General features: G+C 35.5%; 1 protein-coding gene across 44 annotated transcripts in view; it reads left to right on the top strand.

The window, feature by feature from the left end:
- The window catches only part of Nrcam (neuronal cell adhesion molecule), a 265,722-nt gene that overhangs the window by 105,765 nt on the left and 135,478 nt on the right, over positions 1-24,479 (top strand). Inside the window, exon 1 of one of the 44 annotated variants that reach the window (XM_078040076.1) lies at positions 9,438-9,459. The exons of the other annotated variants lie outside the window; for them this stretch is intronic. The gene's annotated coding sequence lies outside the window, so the exon portion shown is untranslated. Of the gene's footprint in view, positions 1-9,437; positions 9,460-24,479 lie in introns of those variants that run through there. 44 annotated transcript variants of the gene reach the window in all.

Genomic DNA, 24,479 nt, shown 5'->3' on the forward strand with positions numbered 1-24,479 from the left:
GTAAATGAGTTGGATGGTATTAGACAACCTTTTAAATATGAGTAATTAACTATAGAAAATAAGGTCAACAAAACCTTGAACTAGAGAGAGATCATCTGAATGAAGCAAAGGTCATGGACCACTAACAATTCATACAGACCAGAATAAAAACAGGTCTGTGGAGTTGCATTCGTGTGTAAGGTCATTTCAAATTACATAGAATGGGAGAGGGGCATTTTCAGAATTAATATTTTGATTTAAGGATAGGTCATTGAAAATGTGCTTTTGTTCTTGTTATCAATTCTCATCATTGGTAGTGCCTTCTGCTGCTTGTGGAAAATAAAAGAGGAGTAACAACGAATTAAAAAGCAAAGGGAAACAGTGGACTGCCAATACAAAGATGTTGAGTCATGCATCTGTGGTAAGTGTGAGTTGTGGTCTCTCCCAGGAATGTAATTTGAGATATGGAAAGAGGCTGTGCAGTTGGTTTTTAATATAACAAGATTTCTGTGCTTCAGCTGGAAGCAAAAAATAAATCTGAAAGCCAGTGAAGACTATTTTTCTCTTCACTACTCTGGAATTAGCCCAAAGAAGACAAAAGAAGTCACCGTATCTTTGGAGTCTTCTGTGCAAGATAAGCGACAGACACTCTGTGCATCCAAAGAATAGAAGAAAGATCAAAATAGTTGAATCTGAGAGTTCTGAGCATTTCCAAAATTACTCTTCTCTTACTTGGTAGTCATTCAGCCCATTTTTGCAGTGAACACTTTTAAAAAAGGAGCTGGTGGAACAGATTCATAAGACATGAACTAGTCAGGTGAAGAATTTGAAGGGGAAGTTTCTACTTTCTTCTGTTTTCTTTGTTATGAGGGAGAAAAATAGGGAACCTCCTATTTATTCTGTGAAGAAACATGTGAGTGGCAGAAGCATTTATTGCTTTTTAACAGTTATGATTTTTATGATATAGTCAACATAAGATTTAATATAGATTCTGATATGATGGTATCTGTGCTTTGAGACAGTGCTCAGCAACCCTAACACTAAGGTTTATACATTAACAAATTCCAGCTCCACAGTTTTATTCCAGTGTGACTTTATGCAAGTTACTTCTCTGATGCTCAGTACACCCTTCTATAAAATGGCAATAATTGGAAATACATCATAGTGTTCTTATGAGGATTAAATTAATTTAAATATGATTTATTAGATGTAAATATGCCCAAAACAGTTATAGAAGGATTCCACCTCTTACTACATAACCATATCCAAAGGCAAAATGGTTGAATCTTCCCTATTCTCAATTTCTCTTCATTTTTTATTCTTCATCTTGTATAAAATATTATTTACATCAGAGGCATTCCATTTTATTATTTCTGGATTGCTAGATACTGTTTTATTTAAAAATAATCTGAAGAATTCTATTGGGGAGGGGGATATCTGGTAGCCAACACCCCCCTTTAAATATGTCTGGATCACTCACAGGCACAAGCACTCCATGTTGTGTTTCTCAAGTCAGGCAGGACTGTGGTCTACCTGCTCATGCTTGTCACCTCCAGGCAGATCACAAACAGCAAAGACCAACTTTGAGCACCTCTCCTTCCTGTTCAAGCCAGTTCTGTCCTCCCTCACCTCTGTTCAACCTATTTCACCTATATCTCCCATCTAGAAGGACCTTCCTTTTATTTCTGAGAGATGGATAAACAACACCTCTTTGTTTCCTTTTTTCATCTCTGGATATTTTAATACTTTGAAATCACTGGCTTTGACAGAGTGGGTTTTAGAAAATCTACCTAGAATATACATTGTATTTGAGGAGGCATGGTTATAAAGAAAAGGAGTCAAGGAACTATGTAAGTATTGCAGGCTTAAAAGTGTGTGTGTGTGTGTGTGTGTGTGTGTGTGTGTGTGTGTGTGTATGAGAGAGAGAGAGAGAGAGAGAGAGAGAGAGAGAGAATACAATGAATTTGAAAAGCAAAAAGCTGATGAAGAATCCTAGATGAAAGAAAAATGACTAAATAAAATTGCTTTCAGTTTTGTTTTTCTATTAAACATTTTGTAAAATTGCATTTCTTTAATTATATTTGCTTTCCATTTTCTTTTTCAATTAATTGTGAAGAAAAGAAAGATTAGGTGGTGAGAATTTTTGTGTTAAATAGTAGGAAAATAAGAGTGGGAGAAATGACAAAACTTTAAATGAAGAATGTATAAAAAAGAAAGTTGAGGTATATGGCAATTATAAAAAGTTAACATTATTAAGCATTTACTGATAAATGAGAAACAGCCTTGCATGTGTTATAAGATTTTTCTTTGAGACTCTACGAGGTAGGTTACTACTACTATGAACATTTACAAATGAAGAAAATGAGTTTTGAAGAGGCAAAAAGTCTAAGGTTAAAAACTCATAAGAATCAGAATTTGAATTCTGGACTCTTAACTACTTGTGGGGAAGTATCTCAGAACTCTTTACCACCATGCCTCTCTATAAATATGTAGATGTGAGCTGGAAAGTAAATGGAAACATGATGGAATAACTGAGAAAGAGAACAGTTCTGGGCAAAGAGAAAAATAATGATAGATGAATTGCTGGAAACGATGAAATAAATGAAAGACTATTCAAGGAAAGACAAATGGTGTAGAAAAACAAGGTGGGACAACATGGGAAGAAGGGCACATAGTCAGGAACTAATTATTCATACCAATCATTATGCGATAAGGTGGAGATGATTTTATTTGACTGTAAGGAATATATTTTCTCTAATTACATGCAAGTTCATATGTGGAATCATGCAGGAAAGGATAGTCATGTATCTTGATAGATACTAATGATGGGCCTCACAATTCATAGGTTCCTAATACGTGCAAAGTGCAGAGTTTGAGGTGAGAGTTACAGAAAATGTTTGCAATTCAAGTTGGGAAGAAAAGAGAATTTCATTTTTTAAAAGCCAGATTATAAAGCAAGGCCATCCATGTAAGGCAATGTTAAAGGCCAGATAATAAAGTCTCGGGGAAGAGTTGTAATTCTTAATGACTAGGTGAAATCAGTTAAATCATCCAGGGTGCAAATGATTTGATCTTGGTCATTGGTGGAGGGGAAAGATTTAAACTAATGGAAAGAAGTAATGAGTGTGCTCCAAGAGTGGCATCTGGAAACGCTGTATAGAGATGGAACGGGGAAGGCATGGGAGGCCAGGATCAGAGACCTGTTTCACTGAACAGTTTAAGATTCATGGCAAATCAATTGGGATTCACAGGTAAAGGCTGGAGTGCAAAGGATTTGGATTAATAGACTAAGGAATTTACTCCATAGGAGTTGAAATAGCTTCATGTGTGGGTAATAGATGCGATTCGGTGTTTGGAAAGATTAGTATGTCTTACATCTATTGAACCGGCCAAAATACCTTCAGATAACTTCCAGTACTGCAAAATGTAAAGATGAAAGCTTGTACTTCTGGTTGCCCTGGAAATAGAAATGCAACCATTTAATAATTTGGGATGGCATAAACACCTTTCTGCTTCTATTTTAAGGAAAAATAGTCAAGAGTTCCTGGTGTCTGTGATAAAAATTGTGGTACAGAATTTCAGTGGAATGTGGTGTATTCACTTGAAGTTACAGTTGTGAATACTATTAGCAACATGAAAAATATTTATGACACAATATAGGATACAAAAATAAAAAATATCAGGATTACAACTTTACTTATATCTCACACACACACACATACACACACACACACACGTGCACACAAACACTTGCATCCACACATGCATGAACCATAAGGACACCTTGATGAAATAAAAATGGGAGACAATGAAGAATATTATTATTTCCTGTAGTGTGGCATAGGAAAGAAAGATGAGTCATGAGTAGGTTGAATTGGAGCAGAGCGGGTAAAATTGGTTGAAAGACTTTCACTGATCTCTTGGAACTCTTAGCCTGGGTTTTAAACCTCCTATTGTATGAGAGTAGGTGTTTAAGGCTTTCTGAATTTTCTTGGGTTAAGATTGCATATCTTTCATCAGATTCTTAAATTTTTTTCCCAACTCTTAAATACTTGCATAGTTAAGAAAAATCTAAAGGCACCTGTTTTGTTATTGTTGTTCTAATTAGTTATACATGACAGTAGAATATATTTTGATTCATTATACACAGATGGAGCACAACTTTTCATTTCTCTGGTTGTACATGATGTAGAGTCATACCATTTGTGCAGTCATACAAGTGCCTAGGGTAGTGATGTCTGTCTCATTCCACCATCTTTCCTACCACCATGCCCCCTCTACTACCCACACTCCCTTTGCTCTATTATTCTCATGCCCTCCACCCCCCATTATGGATCAGCATCCATTTATCAGAGAAAACATTTGGACTTTAGTTTTTTTGGAATTGGCTTACTTCACTTAGTGTGATATTCTCCAACTTTATCCATTTACCTGCATTTGCAGGCACCTGGTTTTTAATATGTCCAACAAACATGATTGTAAAAACTATGATAAAAGAGAACTTGCTAGGAATTTCTAAGAAAAGATGATAGATTTTAGTTTAGAAAATATTTGAAATGTCTAATTTAAAAGATCTCTTACAGCTAGGGTGATTTTGGTGAGTTTTATTAGAGTAAAAATTTCAAACCTTTATTTTATTTTTTGAATCAATGACTTCTGCATTATTTAAATGAGGTTTTAAATGTCAAAAGTAAAGTCACCTAAAGGAAAGAATTTACATGTCATATATTCTTATACAAGGATATATTCAGGGGAAATGGATCCAGAAAAGGTGTGTGTGTGTGTGTGTGTGTGTGTGTGTGTGTCTGTGTTTGTATAAATATATAATGAAAAAGAGGTAGGACAATCATATAGGCACTCCAATATACTTCAGCAATGTGTGGCTGTCTGAGAGGTCATTGCTATAGCAACCGAAACATCCAGGAAATGGTAATAAGCCTTGTTTTACAATGAAAATGGAATTATTTGCAATGGGAACTCTAGCTGTGTTTCTGTTAAATGATTTGGATGTTCCTGGAGCCAAGCAGTTTCAGAAAAACAGTTAGGTTGAACCATATGAAATTGCTGAAATTTGACCTTTTTTGACCTACAAAACAGCAATTTCATGTGTTTTGATCCCTAATGTTTCTTGTTCCTTACAACCTCTTTTTTTTTTTCCCCTTTCCTTGCTTCCACCTCTTGTTACAATCTTTCAGATTTCACTTATGGTTACATTGTTACTATTCCATTCTTGAATTGTCTGATAAATTTTCATATGTATATAAAGATAATCTCACTAAGAAGTCGTTAAATAAAATACTATTAGACATTTGTTTTAAATAAAATTCACGTTGTATAATAGCTTCATATGAACATGAGCAGCCATAAGGGAATTGTATATAAAGTAATACAAGGATATCAGGGATATTCTGTCAGTTCATCAGTTCTCTTTTTAAAGGCATCTGTGTTCTGATTACTTTTATTTGCAGTAATTTTTTAAAGAATTATTCTTAATTGTACCAATAACAGAATTCTCTTTTTAAAACAGTGGTCTGTATGTACTCTAAATAAGGTGGGTCAGGAATGGCAGGGGGATAGTGATTGAGAGAAAGATAAAGAAAGACCTGAAGGTTAAATATGGGATAACTGTCTGTGAGTTTTCACAATGCAGAAAATTTCAGTTTTGCTATTTTGATGGTACACAGATTCAGAAGGCAACCCAATCTCTGATGTTCTCTTGAAATGTTTAAAAATGTACTAGTTTATCTCAGAAACATTTTTTTCCAGTTTCTCCCAACGCAGCTGCACAATGCCTTTCTAGAATTTTGGCATTTTTCCTATTAGTAATTTATGAAAAAACTATAGAATGCCAGTCTGCTGTGCCATAATTTTCTGTGGGGTTGCAGGGTCTTCGTACTGTATTTACAGAAACAGATGACTCCTGTGGCATTTTCACCAAATGACATGGCATTTAACTTGTCTCCACTCTGCACATCTTCAGTTTTGAGAAACACCTTTTGATGCCTGTGAGCTTCAGGGTTTAGCATAACTTTTCAGGGCAGAGGAAAAAAATTCATGGTTAATTCATAAGCCTGAGTTTATTGACTAATTTAGTAAAACTTTATCTCATTCAACCAGCTAACTGATATGCTATTTTACATCTTGTAAAGAAATTCAAAAGTAAGCATTCATCATTTCTGCACTAGGAGAGCCTACAAAATATTGTAGAGAACTGGCAGTGAATGTAACTTTGGACAAATAAGAAAGCCTATTAAACAGTAACAAAAATAAAAATCATGAAGGTAAAATATTGGAAGAATGCTTGAAAGAATAATTTGCTCATAGTTTCATTCACAGAATGGTGTTTTATTTATTTAAGACAAACCCTAGTCTTGGTGTGTTCCAGGACTTCTTGCAAGTTCCAGGCTAGCCTCGGCAGTTCGGTGAAACCCTGTCTCAAAATAAAAAATAAAAAAGGGCTGTGGGTGTAGCTCAGTGGTAGAGCACTTGCTTAGCATGAAGAAGGCCCTGGGATTACTCCCCAGCACTGTAAAACAGCGATAGCAAAATGCACTAGCATATACCTACTGTGTGCCAGGCATTGTTCTAGGTAGTTTCTGATTATTAACTCATTAATCCTCATAAAAATTTGCTGAATAAAGCACTATATTTTACAGATGAGGAAACTGAGGCACTAAGCGTGAGTATTCTACTTTGGCATTATAATATATTGAACTTTAAAATTGGGATAGAAACTATTTTAAAAATTGAACTGTTCTGATTTATTTTAATAAATATTTAAATAGATGTGTTTAGTTTTCAATGAAGAAATGTATATATAAAAAAACCACATCTAATATTATGCACTTATGTTAAAGCAGTATCAAGTCATATTATATAGACGATCAGTTACAAAGTGGAAGTGGATAGGTCTGGACAACCTGAGAGATAAAATATAGGAGACAGAGCAGAGTGTGTTCATTTTAGTTCTATAAGTTTCCTCTCCTGGTCCCTAAAACAGAACGACTTATTTGAGAATGTGTTTAACAGGATTATAAGGATTAATAACCTGAGGAGTTTAAAATGAGATATCCAAAATTACATTTTTTTGAGGGCAGAACTGCTTTTTTGGAAGGAGTAATAGCTAGCACAACTTTGACCTTTCTTAATAAAAATTTATTGCAAGATAAAGAATTTGTGTAAAGGTTCCCCTTCTGCATGACAATCCTTATGGTCCTGTTTTGGTAAGACATTACCCATTCTTATCATAAAATGACAGATTTGATGATGGATTCTGAGGAGCCTGGTACACCCCATACCTTTATTTACTGAAAATGTTTTGAGTAGCCCACTGGGTAGCCATTCTTGCAAAGGATCAGGCACAGTGGGAGCCAGAGCGAGAAATGGGCCTACAGAAGCATTTAGCGTTTAATGGGTCCGTGGCTGTAGTGAAGCAGTGTCCTGAAATAATTCAGATTAGGCTCGGTCACTCAAGCTGCTTAATCGAACTCCTCTCTCCTCCATTCAGCCCTTACCCCTCAGTGCACAGTCACAGTTTAAAGCACCATTTTAAGGAATCCTTGCACTGTCCTTTAAAATGCACCCTCTTTCGGATTGGTGTGTGAGCCTTTTTTAAACTTATGGGAACAGCTAACTTGGAAAATAAAAGGTTATGTTAACATATTAATTGAAAAATATGGGCAAATTCTATATTCCAATGGAATTAAAAATTTTTTTTTCTTCATTTCAAAGGAGTGAAAATACCCAAATGGGTCATAACTATAAATCATACTCTTTTCTCTGTTTTCTGTTGTCAGAAGCATGTGCTGTATCAGTGATTGGCCAGCAGATATTTTTGTTTTCTTATCAACTGGTACCACTAATTACACACTCATGAAGCAATAACTTTAAAGACTTTCCCCTTCTGCTTGTTTTATCTCTTAAAAAGAGTAAAAAATAAATCAGAAAATTATTTTCTATTTTTCAAATTTTCATTAGCATAAGTCAAAGTTAATTAGGATGTATTAGGCCAGGAGCCAGATGTGCAGAGGAAGGACCCAGTAGGATTCTCTGATGTCTCTACTTGGTTAGGGTTTATTAGAGGTGTTCTAGCTATGATTGTTGTTGATCCCTTTGACAATATGTTTTAAAGGAGAGTATGTTGTGCTTTTGTGAAAAAAAGGCATTATTTTAGGCAGGTCTCAAGATATACTTTTAAAAAGTTTAAGATAAATATATCTATTGTTTATAATTTTCACTGTAAAATAGATGTGGAACAGATTCTTCGGTTTGTTTTTAGGAAGCAAATAAGGATAATTGAAAAGACAATGAATGAACACTTGAATTGTAGCTGGTAAATGACTTGTAAACATTCTTATCCTAAAGTTTTTTCCTAGAAAACCCTAAAGCTTGAAAAGTTATACAAGAAATTCAAGCAAAACCAGGTGGCTTAAGGATTTGTGTCAACTCCAGCATTGAGGTCCTGCCAAACGTGATACATTTTAGAACAGCTTCTGTTACTTTCTTTAGATCTTCTTAAATCTACATTACATGAGATATAATCCTAATGTATCTAACACTCTAATGAGAATACCAGCTCACCATTTATTATTTTTATTTGTGTACATTACCAACATTTTGAAGTTCTTACAGATTAGATAGGTAAATACCAATAACAATGGGCTTCCTAGACACACCCAAAAGAGGAACGATATTGAAAAATAAATAGATAGGGAAAAGAAATGAAATGAATAATTCTAGCATTTATTTTTACTAAGGTATCGCATTGAATTAATTGAAGCAAATGAAGTTTCTAGGCTACCATGAAAGCACAAAGTAAAAAATGACTATTATGAGTACTGTGGATGGCAGGTTGTACACGTGTGTGATATAGACTTTGTATATATGTGATTTAAGTTCTGGTAACTGCAATAAAACAAGCCAGTCAAGAACTGTGTCCTGTAAATAAATTTTATTTTAAAAACCATATAGGGCTTCCAGAATGTTATTTTGAGTTAGTTTTAAGTTAAAGAAGAAGAAGAAGAGGAGGAGGAGGAGGAGGAGGAGGAGGAGGAGGAGGAGGAGGAGGAGGAGGAGGAGGAGATTATGTAGCACTCTTACCCTTTCCCCTCAAAGGTGAAAATGTGGCAGTTACTTTTCTTGAAACAGTACTACTGAGCATGACCTATTCTGTATTTTACTGAATAATTTTGAGCGACTAAACAGATATTGCTTGCTTCTAAATGGATAGGAGAAAATGTTTAACCCTATTGTATTGCCACAAAGCCAGGCTGATCACCCTGGGAGGCCTGGGAGGCCTGAGCAGCTTTGGATTGGCTGTCAGAGCAGGACTTTAACATTTTACTGCACATGGTCCAGCCACTGCAAGGCTCAATTGCCAAGGCTTTTATCTGCAGAAATGTGCTGGGATGAGCACTTTGTTTAAGATCTTCCTCCTGCCACTGGAAGGAATGGGAAGCGCTAGGATATCTTTGTTTACAGGTAACCTGTGCTTGTTTATTTACAGAGGGAAATGATGTTTGACAGCCTTGTTTACTGGGACCGATTGATTTTTGTTCCTCTTCTCGGGTATCTTTATATCGATTTGTTTAAAACTGAAGTCAAAATTAGAATAGTATTACACCCATTAAGACTTGTCTGAAGCTTTGGTTCTCTGTTGTTCATTGATTTGGGTTTTATTTAATCCGTTTAGTGGAGTTTATTTCAAAAATAAGTATCTTTCACATGGCTTGCTCAACACTTAAAAGAGACTTAGATGGGGTAATGACAGTTGTATTTGATTTGAGTATTTTTAGTAGCAAAATATGAACATATTTTTAAAACCTGAAATGCTAGTGAGTTTATGTTTTCTATTAGGGTACACCAACAGAGTTTGTTAACAAGTAATTTCAATGCATTTGGTCATTCTTCGTGTAGTTATTTGTTCTTAATAATGTCAGGGACCATTTTTATAGTACCTTAAAACAGTTTTTCTAATCAGATCTTATTCTTCCTTATTTTCTGCATTATTGATAGTTTAAGTAATATTTTAATACAATACTTTATGTGCGATTTGTTTAAAACTGAAGTATGTACATAAAGTATTAAATTAAAATATTAATAAATAAATATTATATACAGCATAAGCTTTACTCATGTGCCTTTTTGATTTAAAAGAGTCTCATTGTCATTCTGTCTGTATTAACACTTACTTAAGGGTTTCCCTTAGGTTTTCTGTATGATTTCTTTTGTATTCCAGAGAGTTCAGTGGTTAAGTGGATGAGAAAAGCTGAAGTAGAGACACATTTTTTTTTTAAATACCATAATTTGATTTATTAGCTTCAGCTTATAAAATATCCTCAGAGACTATCTGTAAAATTATTTTTAATGTCTCTCAGTTTTTTGAACCTTATGAAATGGAACATGGTATGATTACACTTATGCAACCAAACTAGTACATTAAAAACAAAGTTTTCACACTTTATATACAGAGATATGAAAAATTGTGGTAAATATGTATATTAAGAATTGTAATGCAAAAAAAGTGTGTGTATAATGGCATAAATTAACATGAACATACTTTATATACAGAGATCCGAAAAATTGTGCTCTATATGTGTAATAAGGATTGTAATGCATTCCACTGTTGTTGTGTATTTAAAAAAATAATAAAATCAATTTAAAAAAAACACAGTTTTACATGTTTAGAAACACTCCTGGAAATACTCATCTATTGCAGCTGGACATGAAGCAAGTGTATTAAAAGATATTGCTATTTTCCCAGGACATTTTTTTATCATTAGATTTTTCATGAACAATAACAAACTATCATGAATGTAACTGTAAAAATTAGTTATGTTTGTACATAGTGCTTTGTAGGTTACACTATTTACTTTGATTCACTTAATCATCTTCTGCAGGTAGAGCAAATCTTTTCAGCCACATTTGAAAGATGAGAAAAGTAAAATTTAGAGACAACTGAGTGTCATGTCCCACACTACACAGCTAGGAACGGCAGAGAGAATTCCCACCCAGGCATTCAGAGCAGTGCCCTTTCCAAGACACTGTGTTGGCTCCATGTGCTTGGTGTTTGCTTTAATGATAAGACTGTTTGGACTAAGCCTTTTAATAGAAAGGCTCTGGCAACAGCTGGTGTTAGGTTGATCAAAAATGAAATCAAAGCCTGTTTGGTTGGAAAGTGGAAAATCAAGAGAGTGAGAGGGAAAGGAGAAAGGACTCCCAAATAACCGAGTGTTGATGAAAACGCGGTGCATGAGGTTTGTGCTCCCTCCTTTCCTCTCTTCTAAAATGTATTGTTTAGTGGGAAATCCTCAAGCACCTACCCATGCAGGGATGATTGCTTTTGTCCTTGGTTTCTTTTGAGAAATTTGCTGGGCCTCATGTCCACAGGCCACTGTAAGTTACAAATTAGGATCTAGGGCACTCTTTCCAAACTTGATGTTTATATTTCATTTCCAGAAAAATAAATGATCAGATCTATATATATCCTTTAATTATATTTACGTCTCATATTTGCTTGAATGACATTGAGAATAAAAGTTATTTCTGCTACTGAGTAATATTCACTTGCTATGTCTGCCTTCTCTTCATTATGAATTTTCTTTTTTTTAATTTTTAAAATTTTTGGTGCATTATAGTTATACACAATAGTGTGGCTCATGTTGACACATTCATAAAGGAATATAACATAGTTTTCTCCATTGCAGTCCCAGAGGCACTCCCTTCTTTCCCCTGCTTCCTTCCCAGGATCCCCTTCCTCTATTCCATTTTTTTCTCCTGGTTTGTTCCCTATTATTTAAAATCTATGTATTTGTTTTTTTAACTGATGAATAATCATTACATATATAATTGGAATGCATTGTGGTATATTCATACATGCACATAGTATAATCTGTTCAATCTCATTCTCCACTTCTTCCCTTTTCATTCTGAATTTTCTTATTCTTCAAATAACTAAGCTCTTTGAGTTTAATTCCATCACTTTGTCAACCCACTTCTCACTGAGTGTTTTCATGACTTCTTCCCATTTTTCTCAGGAAATCTCATTATGGATACTATATTGTATGATACTTAACCTGAAAGTTGAATGAAAACTGAAATGCTTTTTCAAGCTTTGGTCTCAGCTGAAATACTTGCTACTATGTCATTAGTATTAGTAAGTTCGTAGGAATATTCTCTCTCCTGATTTGTTCCTTAGTATTTAAAATATACTATTTAGTGGGAAATCCTCATTTACTACAGTAGTCTTTGGTAACATGCCATTCAAGCCAATTCTATTAATCCTGTTATATGATTTTTTAACACAAAAAGGTAGACTACTTAAGTGTGTTTTTTATTTTGCAAGTACAATTATATGAGTATTTAGATTTTACACATATAATTTCTTTAATTAACATTAGTTTTTTACTATTGAATATCATAAAAAATTAAATGGCCCATAACTCACGGCACTCAGACATCTGGTTAATGATTTAAACATTTCTAATGATTTAAATATTGAATAGTACATAAAGATATGAAAATTATATGTAAATATCTTCTCAAGTCCTTTTTCCCCAAGGTAAATGCTGTTATCAGTCTTTTGTGTATCCTTCCTTTCTATGCAAGCAGTACTGGCTAAACTTGATGTTTTAAATATATCATTCTGAATTAACACTATAATGTGATCACTTTGTGGGATGATTCACTCACTCAACAAATATTTATTAATGATCTGTGTTAAGGCATTTTCTAGGCACTTAGGGATATAGCATGAACAAAACAAACAAAACCATGATTTTCATGAAAGCTTTGTCCTGTACATGAGACAAGAAGCAATATAAATAAACCAATAAAATATTTAATATTTTAGATGTTGGTAAGTGTTGAAAGAAAAATTAAGTAGGGAAAGGAGATGGGGGTTGAATGTTGCCCTTTTGATTGGGCAGCCAGAGAAGTCCTTGTAGAGAATTTGGTATACAAGGAAAGCCCTGCAGAAGACGGGAGAGCAAGCAGTGCATCTTAGAGGAACTAAAGTAACGGCTTAGAATCCCCAGCTCCAGGGAAAAATCTTTTTTCTAAATGTCAAGAGGTAGGGTTTTTTTTTTTTTTTTCCCTCCCTAATAAGTCACCGAAGATGGAAAAAAGAGAAAGAGAATCTATTTAAAGTGATAGTACACTAAGAATGGTCACTTATAAGAAATTTCCCCATCTTAGTTATTCTGCAAAATTGAGCCCCAGATCAAGAGTGAGAGTGTTCTCACCTGCTTGAGAAGATGCTGTGGCAACTCAGAAATTCTGGTTACACTTTCATCCTTCTTTGATGGTACTGAAAGTTGCTGAGAATTTTTCCTTATACATTGGTTGAAAAGACTAATGATATATTTCCCCCTTTTCCACAAGGGGCATTTCTGGAATCTTCCCTTTGGGAAGTAGTCCTTTTCACCACCTTCCTGAAAACCTGGAATTGTGCCTGACTACAGCTCCTCCTACTTGGAGAAGGGACCACCTGCTCCTCTTATCTTTAGGTGATCAGGGCCTCAGGGCTAAGGTTTGCCAGGCTTATGGTGTCTGAGATCCTGGCCTTGGCTAAAGCTAAAAACAGGATTAAATTTTACACACAGGAGTTAAGTCAAGGACTACTTATTTGGGCAATATGGTCATAAAAACAGACTAATCATTTGCCTCAAAAATGTGCAAGGCCCTGGGTTTGATTCTAAGTACCACTAAAAAAAAAAGGAGAAGGAGGAGGAGGAAGGAGGGAGGAGGGAGGAGGGAAGAGGGAGGAGGGAGGAAGAAGAAGAAGGAAGAAGAAAATTTTGTGCATTGGTATTGGGACTTAACTCAAGTGGAAGGTGCTGGCCTCATCCCAGACTTCTACACCTCCTTACTGCCCTGTCTCCACCATAACTGGAGGCATCCACTTCTTTGTACTGTGATGCTGAGCCTGTTGAAGGGAAGCAGATTGCTTTACTGAGAACTTCAATAGATTCCTGTCAAGTAATTTTTTTTTTTTTTTTTTACAGAATAGTTCACTTGCTGATTTGACTACATCTAAATTTGGAATGTTTTGACCCTTGTTATTGACTGGGAGGGAGAGGAAAGGAAAGACTTTAAAGAAAAAGTTTTTTTCCTTAGAGGCTGAAGTAATTCATATATATATATATATATATATATATATATATATATACATATATACAACTAGATGAAAAAAAAGGATGTGTTTGATCATTGAAAGCTGTAAATATCTACCCATGTGCCATCACACTGGATCAAACACAATTCTGCTTTCTAATTGTCTTTTCTTTTTGTCTCAACCTGGTTCCCCTTCAGCCTATTCTCAAACAGCCTATTTCACCCTTCAGAGGGGAAGTCAGATCCTGTCACTCTGCTCAAAACCCCTCAAGCATTTCCCATTTCATTCAGGGTAAAAGTCAGAGGCTTTGAAACAATATACCAGTCCAAGGTCATCTGATGTCCACCCTGTGCCATTTCTGACTTTTATTCCCTTCTTACCTACTCTTCTCAACCCCTCAAGCCTTTTTGATGTTCTCAAACAGGAAAATGAACTCCTGCCTCTGGATCTTTGCATTTGCCAGGACTCCTCACCCTGCCTGCAGAGCACTTTCTCAGCAGCCCATCCACTCAAAGCACATCCTTCAAGGAGGCTTCTCCCTGAGCTCCTCTTCATCTATGCACTCTGATCCTCTTACCATACTTTGTTCCCACCCCCACACTATGTTTATTTACTTATTTATTTATTTTAAGAGAGAGAGAGAGAGAGAGAGAGAGAGAGAGAGAGAGAGAGAGAGAGAATTTTTTTAATATTTATTTTTTAGTTCTCGGCGGACACAACATCTTTGTTGGTATGTGGTGCTGAGGATCGAACCCAGGCCGCACGCATGCCAGGCGAGCGCGCTACCGCTTGAGCCATATCCCCAGCCCACACTATGTTTATTTATTTATTTATTTTTCTTACTATTTGTTTTCACTCAGTGGACTATAACCTGCTTGAGAAAAGAGGATTTCTGCCTGTTTTATTCACTGTTATCCCCAGCACCTAGGACAGTGCCTGGTACATCAGAGGTTGAATGAATGACTTGTGGAAATTGAAGAAGAAAAGAGAACTCACTATCTCTAAGAGAAACAGAAATCTGGAAATTGCACACACAAAAAAAATTTAAAATGAAAGAAATGTGGTGTATATGGTGTCCATTCCCACTGACAGGCCTGTTTCTGGGTATTCTGGATAGCTGATTCAGAAGGAAAGGCCTTGGATATCTCCAGTGTCATGCTGAAATGCAAATGATGCTGGGAATGACAATGAGAATAATGCCAAAAAAAAAAAAAAAAAAAGATCTAGGTGGAAATGGAAATTGGTTGTTTCACTTTCAGAGTAATGATTTTCAAAGTGAAGGGACTGAATAGGAAATACATTAACAAAAACTCTTGTCTCTGAAAATGTAAACTTCATTCACATTCCAATCTGTGCACTTTTTCAAGCCCAGTGATCCAAGGTCATAGGGCACTTGTATTAGCATAGACCTCGCTTTGTTAATTCACCTCTAGCTAACCCTGTGAATTCTTTGTTATGATGGTGGCCTTCCAATGACAATGAAACTAAGCTCTCATAACACTGGTAACATTTATACAGCACTTAGACAATTCTTCCAGGAATTGTCCCCAGAGACCTTAAGAGATAGGTCAGGATTATTAACCCCATTTTGTACTCAGAAAAGAAGCAATTTCCCTAATGTCACCTGGTAAGCTATTAAATTCATAATTTGACTGCTTTATTTATAAATAATGGTCTACTTAATACAGGTTGTGATACATTAAAGATGACTTCTTTAAGTAGACAGCTTCATATTGGGACTTAATTATGGTTAGTGACCTGGAACTAATAGTATTCCAGATTTCTCTGAGACCAGAGTTTTGTCATCTTAAATGGGGAAACTGATTTAGAGGATCCTGTATTTGAGCCGCCTGAAGCCATTTGATATTGACCAGGATTAGGCTACTCTGCTCATTTACTACTGTGGAGAAATCTGTTAAGGGCTTATGTGTCATTGGAGGACCTCTCAAGCCATAACTTAAATCTCATTAGTATCCCCCCCCATACTTTTTTTTTTCTTTAATACTAGAAAGTTCCATTTGGCTCAACAACAACAACAAAAAATCAGTAGTCACATAGACAACTAAGAAATAGAGACAAAATTCTCATTAGGAGGACTCATGGCCAACCAATATTATGGGAAACACAGCACAGAACATTAGGGAAACTACATTGGAGTTGTATTTGAAGCCATTTCTGTTGTGCTTCATTCCTTTTTCTTTCCAGACCAGTCTTATGAAAGGACCTCAAATTCAGTTCAATGAGCATGTCAAATACTCAGGAAGTTGTGGGGAAATGTAAAAGTGAGGGGGCTGCTTGTAAGTTCATGTCTGTATCAAAAGGAAACTAGAATACTACAGCATTTAAAGATAATTTTGAACCAAAAATGACTTGCCAGCTTTGAAAAGAAAAAAAAAGTTTTTATCCAAATGTTGGAAAGTTTTTCAAAACCTCTTCTCATTTCGTCTTTATGATGATTTTTGTTTACTGCCAGTAATAACAACAAAAATGCACAAATTCTACTTTTAATTTAATTTTTTTGTCCATTTCCTTTAAAGAGGGAATGCATTCATTTTTTTCCTATTGTTCCTAAATCTGATTTACTCTATACCACTGTCTTTATAATCTGATTTATTACTTGAAATGTCAGTTACAGTTTTACACCAATAGACAATCTAATGGAGCATTTAAAAGGTTGTTTTTTTTTAAATTTTTATATGTTTTAATTAGTTATACATGACAGTAGAATACATTTATGTACTTTGATATATTATACATGAATGGGATATAATTTCTCATTTTTCTGAGTGTACATGTTGCAGAATCACATTGGTCATGCAGTCACATATATACTTACAGTAATGTCTGTTTTATTCTACTATCTTTCCTATCCTCACATCTCCTCCCCTCCCTTCACTTCTCTCTACATAATCTAAGGTAATGCTATTCTTCCCTAGTGCCCCCCACCTACCATTGTGAATTAGCATCTGCATATTAGAGAAAACATTTGACCTTTGGTTTTGTGGGCTTGGCTCATTTTCCTTAGCATGATATTCTCCAACTCCAACCATTTACTGGCACATTCCTTAATTTTACTCTTCTGTAACACTGAGTAATATTCCATTGAGTATATATACCATTTTTAATCCATTCATCTATTGAGGGCCACTGAGGCTGGTTCCATAGTCTAGCTATTGTGAATGGAGCTGCTAAAAACACTGATATGGCTGTGTCACTATAGTATGCTGATTTTAAGTCCTTTGGGTATGAACCAAGGAATGGGATAGCTGGGTCAAATGGTGGTTCCATTTCCAATTTTCTGAATTAAAGAATAATATTGATATGAAATTTGAAAATGTTTCTTATACAAATATATTAGGATTGGTCAGACTAAAACATAAATTGATAGGTCAATAAAATCACTAGATTTTTGAGTCAAGTTAAATTAAACTTTAAAATTAAAATCTTTGTGAGGCTGAGTCTCAAACAGTGCTGGTGGTGGCCACCTCTTGAGACTATCGCTCCCATAAAATCAAGGGGGTTGGTAGTTTTTAACAAAATGTGGCTAAAGCATCCTTGGGAACATTCCTCCAGCTATATACAGTGCATTCTTAAGGTAATCTAAGCAGATTGAAAGATCTAACTTTTATAAATGAAAATCAGTGAAAGATGAATCATGTGAATTATATGTCAAAACTTTTTGAACTCTGAAACATAGTCTAGAGTTGTACTGTGCCATTCAGAGGTCAGATCAGCTCACTGCATAATTAAAACTTTGATGTTTCCCATTCCTATTCTGTCTAGTTTGAAATGCACAGAAACGTCTGTCACCTACTTGTCAAATATTTAGTCTGCATAAATTAAGTTGGTGAGCATGTGGTCAACCTGTTTGCAGCAGGCCTACTGCCTCCAGGGCTTCACCCTCTGAGGCTTCATTTACCCAGGGTCAACTGAAGACACTACAAGGAAAATTCCAGAAGTAACCAATTCATAAATTTTACTTTTATTGAAGTGAATTTTTATATCTGTTCTATTTTATAATTAGTTTTTGTTGATAATTTCTCACTGTGCCTAATCTCTACACAAAACTTGATCATAGGTATGCATGTGTAGGAAAATACCCAGTACTATCAGCCTCCTTGTCCACAGGTTCAGAATGCTTGAATCCAACCAACTGTGGATCAAAAATATTCTGGAAAAAAATAAGTATCTGTTTTGAATATATATATATATATATATATATATATATATATATATTCAAAACAGATACTTATATATATATATATACACACACACACTTTTATTTTCCCCATCATTCTTCCCTAAACAATACAACATCTATTTATGTGGCATTTACATTATATTAGGTATTATGAGTCATATTAGTCATCTAGAGATGATTTAAGTTATGTAGGAGGACACATGTAAGTAATGCAAACAGTATTATTTTATACACACACACACACACACACACACACACACGCATCCTTAGATTTTGATATCCACAGGGGATTCTGGAACCAATTCCCCTCAGATCTTGAGGGACCACTGCATACATGGAGATATATATATCTAAGGTTTCATGTATCTACTGGAGGGTCTTAGAACCTGTCTCCTGTGGGTAAGGGGCAACTACGTATATATAAAAAGTAGAATTGTTCTTTTTATCGCATGTCTTCTGTTAGCATATAGTATTAAGCCAGTCTTAATTTTTTTCCCATTTAACAGCATATATTAGAATTGATAACCATCATTCAACAGAAAAATGCTGCATATGTGTTTGATTTGTTGTTCAAGTTCTTAAATATTAATCAAGTTAGTACAATAATTAGTTAAATATCTCCTTGCCCCCTTCTGTGTCAACAAAGATGCCTAAGTAAGCCTATCTTGTGAAGTTTAATATACTTTGTTTCCTTGATCAAATACTTCCACTATTGGTCTTATTTTTAAAAATATCTGCAACTCAATTTCCCAGGCTTGCAAATTCAGGTGACACATGTTTAATCAAATCCAGCTTCGTTAGTAGATTATAGGATCTTAACAAATATTTTGTGAACAATTTGATCAACACTGAAGAATTAACAACTGGAGAGTTGTTTTTAATTTCTTATCTGATTATAATTCTTTGATATCTTAAATTCTGTCTTTCATCTGAAAGCTTCAAAGTGCTTCGCCTATTATTATTTTTTTTAACTGTAGGGAATCCCTTATAATTCTTGCTTTCATTTTCAGTTGGTGGTTCTTAAATTGTCAAAGCAACTAAATAAGTATTCTTCCTGATCAAATCATTTTTTTCCCCTACCTTCAGTCCCCTTAATATACATTGATGGCTTCCCATGATTCTTAAGATAAATGCTGAGAGGTCTACAGGGCCCTGCCTGTTTCTTCCCCTCCTTAGCTTGGGCCACCCTACTTTGTAGCCTGAGAGGTCTCAGTTCAGCCCTCTTTTCCTCAGGAGGGACTGACCCCCTTGGCTAAGCCAGTTACCATCACCAAACTCTTGGGGCCCCATAGACCTCTGCTTTTTCAAAATTGATACTTTAGTTCCATTTCTGTGATGATTTAGGTATCTGTCTCCTGCCCCACACTGGAAGTTTCTGGAGGGCAGGGAAGGTCTGGTTTGCTGATGTTTTTATTGCCTTTTAACCATTGTCATTCTGGTGCCCAGCATGGAACTTGACAAATAACAGACATTTAATAAAGTGGAGTATTTGGGGGATAAATAAGAAAATGCTCTATGAAAACAGGAATTTTTTTTTCCTGTTCTGTTCTGAATCCTTAATCCCTAGAACAGTGCCTGGGCCATACTAATTGTTCAAAAAATATTTGTTCAATAAATTAATGTTTTCCCAAGCAGGGTGGCTCATGCCTGTAATCTCAGCAACTCGGGAGGCTGAGGCAGAAAGATTGCCAAGTTCAAGGCCAGCCTCAGTAACCTAGTGAGGCCCTAAGCAACTTAGTGAGAACCTGTATCAAAATAAAAAATAAAAAGTGCTGGGGATGTGGATCAGTGGCTAAGTGCCTAAGTCCAACCCCTGGTATCAAAACTTAATTAATTAGTTAATTAATTAACATCTTCCTGTCTTTTCAAGGATACAGAAAGTATTGATGTGGAAGCATAGAGTATAGGTTGAAATTTTCCCTGTACATAACACGGTATTTCCAGGAACTTACAGAGTTAGAACTTTATAGACATTTTTTATTTTGATAAAATATATATAACAAAATTTACCATGTTAATAATTTTTAAGGATACAGAGTCAGTGGCATTAAGTACATTCATATTGTTATGTGTATATCACTGTACCTAGCTCTAGAACTTTCTAGAACTTTCCCCTCATTTCAGATTAAAGTCGGTTCCCATTAAACAGTAACTTCCCATATAGCTGTGACTTTATAAAACTTCTTTTGTTGGCTTTAGTCTTTTCTTCTCAGACACTTTACATGGAAGTCTGACATGTTAAATATGTAAACATAAACTTATTTTGCTTCCTGAATAAGGTTGGGTACCTCGACTTCCTTCCTGTCAGCTTATATCTTGGTTGGTTGGTTACATCATCTGGAGACTATGTTCCTGGAAGGATGTCCACCAGAGATTAGGGTCCTTGAGGCCACATCTAGGTCCATCTTCTCAACCAGGAATGAAGTCTCATCTCTAGTTCAAACCCAGAGGTCACCTGTTTCCTCTGTCTCCTCATCACCACCTTGTCTACACAAACATACGTGCTCCACACAGATATGAGATTGGGAATGCTTAAGGATTGAGATCATGTCTTACTTATCTAGATTTCCAGAACTGTAGGATGTTCATTACTGGTGTGTATTTTCTGCCCTGTGAATGAGAAACTTCTCTAGTTTTACTTTCTTTTTTTTATTAGTTGCTCAAGACAATACAATGATCTTGACACATCATCCATTTGATTCAAATAGGGTATGTTACTTTCTTCTAGGAAAGAAATTTGACAACCTCACAGTTCACTGGTGAGCCATTGTTATCTTAAAGACATTCTTCCAACAGCTGCTCCCTGTGTGCCCTGTGACCACCTGTACCAGAACTCTCTAGGGCTGCCCATTTCACAAGAATGGATTTCTAGATTCCCTCCTGTATCTGCTCAACCAGATGCTTTAAAAAACTCGATTTTCAGTCTTCCCCAGTTTCTTAGATACAGTGTTATTTTCTACATCACCATGAAAACCTTCTTTATTGGTTTGTGTTATGTTTAATGAAACTGAAAAATTGTGTCTCACTATCTGCTATATAAAATCTTTAAGACCTTCATCTATTCATTGACACTTTAACTAGCTTTCTTTTAAGTTTTTTCTTCCCTAATAAAAATGAACACCATTACCTTAATTGCTTCAGAGAACTTATTTAATGTCCCTTAATCACTTTTGTTCTGTAGTCCTGAATACACTAATATTTTTAAGTGAAATTCATTCTTCTTAGACTATAGAAACAGATAAAGGAACAATGAGAACTGTTTCACGTTTTATTCTGTTAGAGTGTGCTGACTTTATTACGACAGAGCTGGCTTTTACAACAAAACCCCAAACTGTGGAAATGCCATGCAATTAGAGTTCTTTCCAGCTCATGAAAGAGTTCATTTTGGGTGATGGAGAGCATAAGTGTGGAGGGGACAATCTCTACTCTTTATCCTCCAGGGACCCATGCTGGCACTGGTATTGATATCCAGCCAGAAGTGGAAACAGGAGATGGCAGAAAGACACTTGCTTCTTCAACTTCTGGGCAAAGAAAGTTATACATATTAGCCCTCTTACATCTCAGTCTCACCCAGATGCAGGAGAAGTGGGAGGAGTCTCTCCCCACAGCCACTGTGCATGACAGAAAGGGACATGACTCTTGAGTACACAGATTACCATGACTGTACACTGAACTTCCAGGTTTCTATTTATGGTTATAGTAATTCCTCCTATGAAACCCTGGAATGTATCTCATACCATGAAATGTTACAGTTATATACCTCACAACACCATTTCCAGTGCACACGCAGTGGCTTGATTAGTATCTGATGTTTGAATCAGCTTGAAAGGTAGCAAGTGATAGTGTCACATGAGATCTAAAGCTCTCACAGATGGTCAGTCTTTGCTCTAGTTTATTTTGTTTATCAAGGAATCACTAGGTTCCTTTTCCTGAAAGGTGTAGCACAACATATATTTGTTTATCTCCAAGTTCCTATGAGGATGGTTCACTTGCTCCCATCCTGACCTTTAAAAAGCATGTAAAAATGGGTCCACAGGCCCAACATGTTTGTTGGGCCTGTGGACCCATTTTACTTGTCTTGCAAGAGTGAAATGCACTGGAAGTCAGGGCCTGCCCTTTTGAGGTGCTATCTGGTTGAGCTGCTAGTTAGAGAACCTGCTTTATTTCAGACCATGCTTTTTTGCCTTTTGCATTTTGTTTCATGTGCTGTTGTGAAGGGGAGAACTGAGTTTCAAGATTATTTTGGCTTTCTTCCACACCAAACAGAATTAGGCTGCCAATGCCAATTTTAATAGGGTCATTTATTTATCCTTTTCATTTCAGTTAAAAAGTATGAATGGACCCCAATTCAATCCAAAGAACATGTCAAAAGCAGGAAGTTAAGAAAAAAGAATAGTCTGAGGGTTAGTCTGTGATTTTGCTACTGTTCAAGTTTTGTTACGGTCAAAGATTAAAAATAACATTGCAAATTGCTATCGTTTAATAGTTATACAAGAACAAAATAATTTTGCATTCTACATAAATCCATAATAGTGCAGATATATACACATATTGTTACATGTAAAGTTTTCAACTGATGATCCAAAAGGTATTTCTCAGCTATACTTATCTTGAAGATTTTTAACAACTGAAGACAGAATTGGCTTTGGGGGGGGCATCAAATGCTTGATATGTCAATATCATCTACCTTAGCTATATTTTTAAGGAGGCCAATTTTAAGGAATCAGCCTCATATGTTTAAAGGGATTACAAGTATTTCTTGTTTGAGGATACTTTTTACCTAGTAATGTTTGCAATAATACATTTACAGTTGTATTGAATGTTATAGATTCTCACTTTAAATCAAAACAAAACAAAAAATCCTGCAAAAATTATATGCCTATCAATAAATAGCAATTTATTTTGGAGCAGTTCAGAAAGTTCGTTATTTTGCTTTTCTAGGCGTGGCTAAGGCAAGTTTTCACTTTTCTAAATTATTAAATTCTTTATGTTCTACCTATATACCATTGGATTACATTTATTGTAATTGGTTTATTATGTGTGCAGTGGCCTTTGGGTTTTTTACATTTGTCACCTAAATGCCATTCATCTTTTCTGAAGGCTACTTTTCAAATACATCAGATTTCTTATTGACCTTTAGACTTCGGACTGGTTTTATTTAATAGGATAAGTTGATTGTATTTGGTAAAAAAAAATTAAATCATTACGTGGTTATTGGAAAAATAGTCCTTAGCGATGATGCATTACCCTATTCTGTTGACCTAATGCATTTCAGAGTGATGAAAGCCCATGGACACAGCTGTCAGAGCAAGAGTGATGACTATGACAAAAATTCATTTCCAAGAGATGTTTGGCATAATTACTGACATAGTAATACAATTAATATTTAGTTTTTTTGGTGTCTTTGCTTGAAGGTTCACATTGCCACAGGAAGGTTAAACGTGGCAGTACTCTATCAGCAATATACATGAGCAAATAAATGAAATAACTTCCCACGTGATGCCATGAACCATAACTAGGTAAAATTATTTATATGCTCTTTTCAGAGCATTTTGCTGACTTGAATTTTGTTAAAAAGAAAAAATATAAGAAAAGAAAAACTATTAGCACTTATCAAAAGAACCACATTCATTTGACTTCCCTTTAAAAATGTAAGTTTGAAAGCATCTTCTTCCATACTGCACCTTATAGTATTTCCATACCTACCCACTTTGTGAAACATTATTAACAAAAGAAGTAGATTTGGCTGTGAAACCCAGATGTGACAGTGCAATAGGAGTCAGGGGGCTTTAAACCAAGCCCATAGAAGGTGGTGGAACTGGGAACCCAGCTCCCTACTGACAGGTACAGAGCTTGCTCCGTTTGCATTCTTCCTGCAGTGTTATGACTCTTGGTCCACACTTCTCTCTTCCTGACCTTCTTTTTGTGTGTGTTGTCAATGGACCTTTATTTTTTTTAACTTTTTATACGTGGTGCTGAGAATCAAACCCAGTGACTCACATATGATAGGCAAGTGCTCTGCCACTAAGCTACAACTCCAGCCCACTTCTGCCCTCTTCTTAAATCTTGACAGCCCCTCCCAAGTTTATTCTCAAGTACCACAGGGTAAAGTAGAAAAAGCATGGTCTTTGTATTCAGACAAAAGAGGTTTTTGCATTCCAACTGTAATACATTCTAGCTATATGA

Source organism: Ictidomys tridecemlineatus, chromosome 2, assembly GCF_052094955.1.
Source record: "Ictidomys tridecemlineatus isolate mIctTri1 chromosome 2, mIctTri1.hap1, whole genome shotgun sequence".
NCBI lineage: Eukaryota > Metazoa > Chordata > Mammalia > Rodentia > Sciuridae > Ictidomys > Ictidomys tridecemlineatus.